Source organism: Otolemur garnettii, unplaced genomic scaffold (assembly GCF_000181295.1).
Source record: "Otolemur garnettii isolate 467f Iridium unplaced genomic scaffold, OtoGar3 scaffold00014, whole genome shotgun sequence".
Taxonomy (NCBI): Eukaryota; Metazoa; Chordata; class Mammalia; order Primates; family Galagidae; genus Otolemur; species Otolemur garnettii.
In genome coordinates, this window is record NW_003852409.1 from 1,225,419 (window position 1) to 1,234,946 (window position 9,528).

Genomic DNA, 9,528 nt, shown 5'->3' on the forward strand with positions numbered 1-9,528 from the left:
TGTTGTTTGGCGGGTCCGGGCTGGGGATTCGAACCCGCCACCTTAGGTGTACGTGGCTGGCGCCTTAGCCGGTTGAGCTATAGGCGCCGAGCCATTTCTGTAAATCTTAAACTATTCTACCTAAAAAGATCACTTTTGAAAAGTCTTCACTAGCCCTCCTGTGCTGGCTTAGCTAGCTGCTGCTTGTGTGTGTCTATGAGGCCCATGTCTATTCTTGTTCAAATACAAAGCACTTAGCATAATATCTTGCTATTGCCTATGTGTCTGCCTCCTCCACTGAAAAAGGATAGAAATCATGTCTTCTCATTCTTGTCTCTCTGATGCTAGCATAGTGCCTAGCAAATGAGAAGTGTTCAGTGTCTCCTAAATAAATGTTTGTTGTTAAATAAATTGATTTGGGGGCGCAGTACCAAAGCTTTTGCTTTAGGATGACCTGAAATTATAAGAAAAAAAGAATTTAAAAGTCACAGGCATTATAAATCACTTGTAGGTTCTACTTGCTCCTCAGCATGACATATTCAGCAAACATGCAGTGATGGATATACCTGAACATCCCTGCACACTGTTTATGTTTCTGGGAGAACCACGTGATCCTTGTTCCTTGCAGGTAAAGAGCCCGAGGCTGGCTGAGCTGGGTTAGTTCACTCAGGGTGAGCCTCACAGGCTGCTGGCAAATCCCAGGAGGGTGTGGACAGTGTGTTAAGTGCAGGACAGCCAACTAGGGCAGAGAGCAAAAGAACCGGTTGGAAGAACAATGACACCATAGGAAGATGAATCTCCAGTTTAGCATTCCAGTCCCAGCTCTTGCATCAATGAGCTGTGTGACCTTGGCCAAGCGTCTACCTCTTTGTAGGCTCCAAAGTTCACATTTGTAAAATGAGGGCTTGGTTCGGCTGGTCTCCTAAAGTCCCTTCCAGGATTGATGCTCTGGGAGTCTGTGATCAGTGTGAAGACTATGTGGGTACCACTGGAAGGACGCAGGTAAGAGTGTATTAGGAGCATGTGGCAACTGAACCATTGGTTCCAAGTCAGTAGACGTTTTCAGCAAAAAGAAAACTAAGGTAGGACAGAGATTTGTGTAAGTTATCCTGGCAGAAGAGACCTCTAGGGCACAATACCTCACTTTTGTGTTTCAAAGACTTAAGTCCATCAGAAAGAAGTATTTCCCAGCATTGGGGTGGGGGAGGTGGGTGGCAGAGCAGTGATAATTTTCACTTAATAGAATGCCTATTTGGGGGGAAAGTTTATATTTATTGGCCAGTAGTTTTGACTATTTGCTTTGCACTGAAATCTTATAAAATTGATGTGTTAGAGATGATGCAAAGAGTACCAGTTGGAACTTGTTTGGGGCAGGGATGACGTGAAGGCAGTGTTTTTGAATAGAACTGCTAAGTGTGCAAATTAAAATTATTTGGTGTTTGAGGCTATGAACTATCAAGTTATAGAAATTCAGAATTGTCTTAACCCAATGAAAAAAATCCAGTTTGTTTTGAATTTTACCTTTCTTAACTGGGTGGTAATGACTTTGGTATTAAAGATTTCTTAAGAAGGACAAGGAAAAGTACGTATTTGCCTAGTTGAATAAATATGTCAGAATCTGTCATTACTAGTTAAGATCTAGTACCTGGTAGAGAACTTAGGGTGAATAAAGAAGAAAATAACATTATGATTGTTAAAAATCCTATGGAGATTCTTTTTGTTCACTGCTCACTAGTATCAGAATTTCTGAAAGGCAAGTGGAAACTCCCACCTTTGTTACTGAGAGAACCGGAAAGAGACAGTCACATGGTATGCACAGGCTTCGGGCTCAGGGTAACTGCTTTCAATTCTGATTCTTCTGCTGTGTTGACTAAGTTTTTTCACTTTCTTAGAAAAATAGTTATGTAATGATTCATTTGGGTTCAGGGAAGGTAAAGAATCACATAACCTCTTAAAGGTTTGGGACTTAAATCTTAGTGGGCAAGGCACCAGCTAAATATTAGTATAGAGATGTACCTCCTTTTTGGCCCTCAGCATTGAGGTGAACCAGAAGCAAAGATAAAACCCTGCTGAGAAGTGAGGGAAACAGCCAGAACCAGGGAAAAGGACTGGAAAGGGGAGGCCTTCAGAAGGACAAGCTAAAACACAAAAATTGTAATAGTTAACATTATTGAGCACTTAGTCTATGCCAAGCATGGTTCTAAATGATTGAATATAATTATCATATCAACCTGCTGTGACAGGCTCTGTCATTTCCATTTTACAAATGGAAAACTCAGGTATAAAGAGGTTAAATACTCACTAAAAGATAGTCAGGTTTTAAGTCGTAGAGCTAGAACCCAAACCTAGGCAGTTTGGCTGCAGAGTTGCTGCTATTAAGCACCATGCCTTGGTGCATGTATAACATTCTAAGGTTGCACATGATTCTATGACTTTTTTAAATTTGGAGACGGGGTTCTTGCTATTGTCCAGCCTGGCCTTGGACTCCTGGCTTCAATCAATCCTGTGCCTCAGCCTCCTGAGTAGCTGGGACTACAAGGGCATGCCATCACACCCAGTGTGACTCTCATTCTGTGTCTCCATCACTCAGCTGGGGCTGGAAAGGTAATGGACTTTGTTGAATGGTCCTGAACTGAATGGAAGCAGCAGACTCAGCCTGTGCCCAAACCTGGGACCTGGAGCCTGTGGGAGGTTCTGTTTGGGTTAGCATAGTACTGGGGAGAAGCAGAATGCTAGTGAGTTCCTGAGGGTTGGCAGGAGAAACCCAGTCCAACCAGCTGACAGGGAATCATGGGCAGGATTCCTTCTTACTACAGGGAAGAGGGGAGGAAAATCATGGGCACTCAGGAACCTAGAGCTGATGGAGAAGAGGAAGCAGCCTGGTCATTTAATGGCACACACTAGAACTCACTCTACACCAGCCCTTGTTGGGGCACTGGCCACTGAGAATATAGAACTAGATTGTGCATATTCTGTGCCCTAGAGGAGCCCCATGCTCATAGTGAGAAGGGCTGCGTATCTGATAGGACTTTAGAAATTGCCTTAGGACCTCTATCTTGGTTTTTAGGGGAAGAATTAATTGTAAATCCTATTGTCAGTGGAATTTAAAATATTCTGCTCACTAACTAAATTCAGGAGTGGATTGTATAAGCTTTGGATCCCTGGATAAACTTTCTGCAGCAAAGATATATGGACTAAGATTGTGGCAAGGCTAGGTAGACAGAATCTGCAAAAAGTCTCTGCAATTAAAATGACGAGATAGATAGATAGGAGAAGGGGGAAGAAAATAAACCTGCTCTTATATACATAAAACACTAGGGCCTATGTATCACAATAGAAGAGGGCATTTATTTTCTGTGTTAGCCATAGAACCTTCTTTTGGGATCAGTTTCTCAAGTGATAGAGAAATCTGTGTAGACTAGGGACTTATTTGGTGATGAAGGTGATATCTGATTTGCCTGGATGGTTCAGTCTGAGCTTCTTGTACTGGCGGCATTACTTATATCACCTTATTTCACTCTGAAAAGTATTCATGGGTAATAAACTTTATAGTCATATTGCCCTTGGACTAGAAAGAAAAAACCCTCTGTATTTTTGGAGATCTGAATTTCAAAGCCAAAGACGTTGGGGTATAATTTGTACATGTAAGCACCTTATAAATGACCTTTCTTCTCTCACTACCACGACTGAATATGAACAGAAGTCATCCCTTTTCCCTTTTAGCCTGGCTGGAAAAATGGAAAGCTAAAATGTACTTAGAAGTTAATAGAAAACAACAAATATTTCTTTTAAAATAGAAAGCCAGATACAGGGTACCAATTCAGTAAGTTCTTACCACTGCATAACTTGAGTTAGTTCTTGGATCATTTAGCTCTCCTCTGCCTAGAGTCTGGGGGCACATAGCCAGGGAGAGGCAGGGGTGGGGTTTGTGTAGGGAACCATAGACGTGAGGGAACCCCCAGCCCCTCACTGTCCTGCTGGGCTGTGGGACCCTGAGCTGTCAGTTCTTGAGGTGTCCTTCCCTCCTGATTCCCGGGAGAAGGGAGAAGAGTTATTTTTTCAGAGAGCCAGCACTTGAAGCACAGTAGCAGTGAATGTACAATTACTACACACTTACGTAAGAATCAGGGAGAGGAATGAAATTGATGTTTCATGAAGTTCAATTGAACAATGACCTCCTCATTAGCAGCAATCAGTTCCGTTTATGTGTCCCTGTTTAGAGAGGAAAGATAACAAAGACTCAGGGAAAGAGCCCTCTTACTGTCCCTTCTCTCTCTCCCCCTCACTCGTGCGCACTACCTCTGTCTGTGTGGTTGCGCTGTTATTGCCAAATTTATCAAACGAGCTGTCATTGTAAGAGCCCCTAGTCATCTGTTTGTTACAAAAAAAAATTCTGGACTATTTGAATTGCTTCAGCACCTCTTTCCTTGGGATACTGATAGAAATTAGAAGGATTATTAATGGACAATTATGGAGCAATTGCCTGTCATCAATATTGAAGAGAATTACAGGGTCAAGGATTTATGGTCAAAATTCAAAAAGACATAAAAATACTGAGAAACTTCTTTGTTTAGGTTTTGATGTTAGGAAGCTCATCAGATCTTCAAAGATCTAGAAATGCGTAATGAAACCACACCAGCTCTCACTCCCACTTTCCCAACCCAAAACAGCTAAAGATCACAGATTAAATAAGTAGGAGATAACAAGGTTGTGCTTCTTTTTTTTTTTTTTTTTTTTTTTTTGAAACAGAGCCTCAAGCTGTCCCCCTGGGCAGAGTGCCATGGCATTACAGCTCACAGCAACCTCCAACTCCTGGGCTCAAGCGAGTCTCCTGCCTCCGCCTCCCAAGTAGCTGGGACCACAGGCGCCCGCCACAACACCCGGCTATTTTTTGGTTGCAGCCATCATTATTGTTTGGCGGGTCCGGGCTGGGGATTCGAACCCGCCACCTTAGGTGTACGTGGCTGGCGCCTTAGCCGGTTGAGCTATAGGCGCCAAGCCAAGGTTGTGCTTCTTTAAGGGAAGTTCCTCTGAGAAGACAGTTTTAAAAGGAGACAGATAAACTTGTGGCCAGTGATAACATCTACAGCTATTGAAGGCAAGAAGGGGTAGTGAGTTCCCAGGCCTCATTCTATTTAAGCTGGGTGTCACAAAGGCCACATGAACAGGCTGGAAATGTGTTCCCCATGGGGGATTACTGGTATCTAATTTCTCATGATAAAAGTACCTCATTCTCCATGTCGAACTCTCTCTAGAACTTGAACTAAATTCTGAGCCAATGAAGTAACATACTGATGGTTTAAGAAAAAAAGGCATAACCTACGTATAAAACCCTTCAAAATTTTAAACTCTGGGGTCCAGAAAGCAATTCCAAAGGCATTGCTGTCACTCAAAACTTTTTTTTCTTTTGCAAATCATTCCTGGGAACTGACACCAGAAATAACTTATTAATCTCAAAAGCAACCACATTCATAATTTTATACTAGAGACAGAAACACTCACTGAGAGTTTAAATTTTAATAACAGCTGAGGTGTATTGTGGGCATGTTTTGTGCTAGGCCCTGCCTGCGTTGAGAGCTTTATGTGCATTGCCTTGTTTAACCCTCCTAATAATGAGTACTATCACGTGAGTATTATTATTGTCCCAATTTTACAGGTGAATGTTATTAGAGCCCAACCTTGTCCCCAAATTCCTAACCAAATGTCCAACTGTCTACTCAGCATCTTGGTTTGGATGTTTAACAGGCATATCAAGTTTAAAATGTACAGATCCTGGCTCTTAATAGTCCTCTTCTCAATGGAACCTGTTCTTCCCTGTTCTCAATAAACTCACACCCCTCAGTCTTCCTCATCCCAGGTAATGGCAAGTCCAGCCTTCAAGTTGCTGAGGCCCAAAGCCTTGGAGTGGTCTTTGACTCACCTCTTCTCACACCCCACATCCGATCTGGTCAGCAGATCCTGCCCCTGCACCTTCAGACTATATCCACTTCTCATTCCTGAACTGCTCTCATCCTGCTTCAAACCACTGTCCTTTCTCACATGCATGATTGCAAGAACCTCTTTCCGCCCTTGCCCCTTTCAAGTCTATTCTCCTCATGGAAGTCCAAATGCTCTTGTTAAAATGCAGGTTCAGAACCTTCCAGCAGCTTCCCGTGTGACTCACAGTGGAAATCAAAGCCCTTAGGTGGCTACAAAGCCTCAGGAGGGGCCAGGTTCTTCGCTCACCTAACCTCCTCTCTCAGCCTCCCTCACTATACTCAGTAACCCCAGCCTTCTTGCTTTTCCTCAGGGCAATCCCACTCTTGCCCCTGACTCTTCCCTCTACTCCTGGAAAGCTTTCCCCACCGCATCCACGTGGTCTGGATCTGCTTCTCTGTCAGGTCTGGACTCCAGTGTTCCTCTCTCTCAGAAAGGCCTGTCCTGACACCATTTTTGGTTTTTTTCCCCAACATTCTTTTTCTTTTTTATTGTTTGGGATTCATTGAGGGTACAAAGAATTAGGTTATACTGATTGCATTCATTAGATAAAGTCCCTCTTATAATTGTGTCCCACCCCCAAGAGGTGTGCCATACACTGTGACCTCCTCATCCTCCTCCATCCTCCCCTCTCCCCACTTGCTCATTCCCCTGCCCACCCCCCTTGTATTAGCTCATCTACTGGCTTCATATTAGAATAGAGTACATGGGATTCTTGCTTCTCCATTCTTGTGATGCTAAAAAGATGTAAAGTCTCCATCTTTTAGTGGCTATATAGTATTCCATGGTATACATATATCACAGCTTGTTAATCCATTCCTGAGTTGGTGGGCATTTAGGCTCTTTCCACATTTTAGTGATTGTAAATTGAGCTGCAATAAGTCTAGTGCAAATGTTCTTATGATAAAATGATTTTTTCTCTTCTGGGTAGATGCCTAGTAATGGGATTGCAGGATCAAATGGGAAGGTCTAGTTTGAGTTCTTTGAGGTTTCTCCATACTTCCTTCCAAAAATGTTGTATTAATTTGCAGTCCCACCAGCAGTGTAAAAGTGTTCCCTTCTTTCCACATCCACACCAGCATCTGCAGCTTTGAGACTTTGTGATGTGGGCCATTCTCACTGGGATTAGGTAAGGTAGTTTTGATTTGCATTTCTCTGATGACTAAGGATGATGAGTATTTTTTTATATGTTTGTTAGCCATTTGTCTGTCTTCTTTAGAGAAGGTTCTATTCATCTCTCTTGCCAGTGAAATATGGGATTGTTGGGTCTTTTTTTATTGATCAATTTGAGTTCCCAATAGATCCTAGTTATCAAGCTTTTGTCCAATTCATAATATGCAAATATCTTTTCCCATTCTGAAGGTTGTCTGTTTGCTTTGTTTGTTGTTTCCTTAGCTGTATAGAAGCGTTTTAGTTTAAGTCCCATTTCTTTATTTTGTTGTTGTTGTTGCAATTGCCACAGAAGTCTTCTTCATAAAATCTTTCCCCAGGCCGATATCTTCAAGTGTTTTTCTCACACTTTCTTGAAGGATTTTTGTTTCATGTCTTAGATTTAAATCTTTTATTCATCTTGAATCAATTTTTGTAAGTTGTGAGAGGTGCTGGTCCAGTTTCAGTTTTTTACATGTGGTTAGCCAGTTCTCCCAATACCATTTATTGAATAGGAATTCTTTTCCCTAGTGTACATTATTGTTTGGTTTATTAAAGATCAGGTGGCTGATGTTAGTTTCATCTCATAGTTTTCTATTCGGTTCCAAATGTCAGTGACCCTATTTTTGTGCCAATACCATGCTGTTTTGATCACTGTGGCCTTGTAGTATAGCCAAAAGTCTGATAGGGTGATACCCCTGGCTTTGTTTTTATTACTAAGAATTGCCTTGGCTATCCCAGGTTTCTTCTGGTTCCATACAAAATGAAGAATTATTTTTCCCAAATCTTGAGAGTATGAGGTTGGTATTTTAATAGGGATTTCATTGAATCTGTAAATTGCTTTAGGTGGTATAGACATTTTAACAATGTTGATTCTTCCCAGCCATGAACATGGTGTGTTCTTCCATTTGTTAATATCTTTTGCTATTTCTTTTCTTAGGGTTTTGTAATTTTCTTTGTAGAGGTCCTTCACCTCTTTTGTTAGGTATGTTCCTAGGTATTTCATTTTTTTTGAAGTTACTGTGAGGGGAATCAAGTCCTTGATTAGCTTCTCATCTTTGCTGTTAATGGCATATACAAAGGCTACTGACTTGTGGATATTGATTTTATATCCTAGGCCAACACCATTTTTGTATATAGCTCCTCCAGTCCTCATATTTCTTTCTAGCTTTAGTTTTCTGCCCAGTACTTCTTTCTACCAAACCGACTATATCTTTTTCTTATTTGTTTAATTTGCTCTCACCACAATAGAATGTCAGCTCCATGAAGGCAGAGATTGTTGTCTCTTTTCTTCACTGCATTATCCTCAGTGACTAGAGTGGTGATTGGCACACAGGAGACACTCAATTTGTTGGATAACTGCATAAACTGAGTAATGTGAGGCTTAGGATTTGCTTATGATTTTGGTAGAGCTGAGAAGCTAACCCATACACTTTGATTCTAGAACTGGGCTTTACCTACTGTGAATATTATCTGCCTGGCATGTGCTAGATGACTGACACAAGGCCTATTTGCTTTCAATTTGAGATGCCCAAGCTTGTGGCTTTTATATGTAGTTCACATTTTTTTTTTTGACACAGTCTCATTTTGTTACCCTCAGTAGAGTGCTGTGGCATCACAGCAAACAGCAACCTCAAACTTTTTTTTTTTTTTTAGAGAGACAGAGTCTTATTTTAACGCCCTTGGTAGAGTGCCATGGCATCACAGGTCACAGCAACCTCCAACTCCTGGGCTTAGGCGATTCTCTTGCTTCAGACTCCCTAGTAACTGGGACTACAGGGGCCTGCCACAATGCCTGGCTGTTGTTAGAGATGAGGTCTCATCCTTGCTCCATCTGATCTTGAACTCATGAGCTCACGCAATCCACCCACCTTAGTCATGTTTTTATTTTTAATTTTTTTTTGAAAGACAGAAGTCTGCTATCACCAAGGTTGGAGTGCAGTGGTGTGGTCATAGCTTACTGCAGCCTTGAACTCTTGGGCTCAAGCAGTCTTCCAGTCTCAGCCTCCCACATAAGCTAAAACTAGGTGCATGCCTGGTAATTATTTTGTTTTATTTTTATAGAAACCAAGTCTTGTTATGTTTCCCATATTGGTCTTAAACTCCTGGCCTCAATTGTTTCTCCTACCTCGGCCTCTGAATGCGCTAGGATTACAGGTGTGAGCCATTGTGCTTAGCCAGTTTGCATTTTCAGCGAAGTGATATTTTCTGCACATTTCAGTCGCCATCTTTTTTTTTTTTTTTGAGATGGAGCCTCAAGCTGTCACCCTGAGTAGAGTGCTGTGGCATCACAGCTCACAGCAACCTCCAACTCCTGGGTTTAAGCCAGTCTCTTGCCTTAGCCTCCCAAGTAGCTGGGACCACAGGTGCCTGCCACAATGCCTGGCCATTTTTTGGTTGTAGTTGTCATTGTTGTTTGGCAGG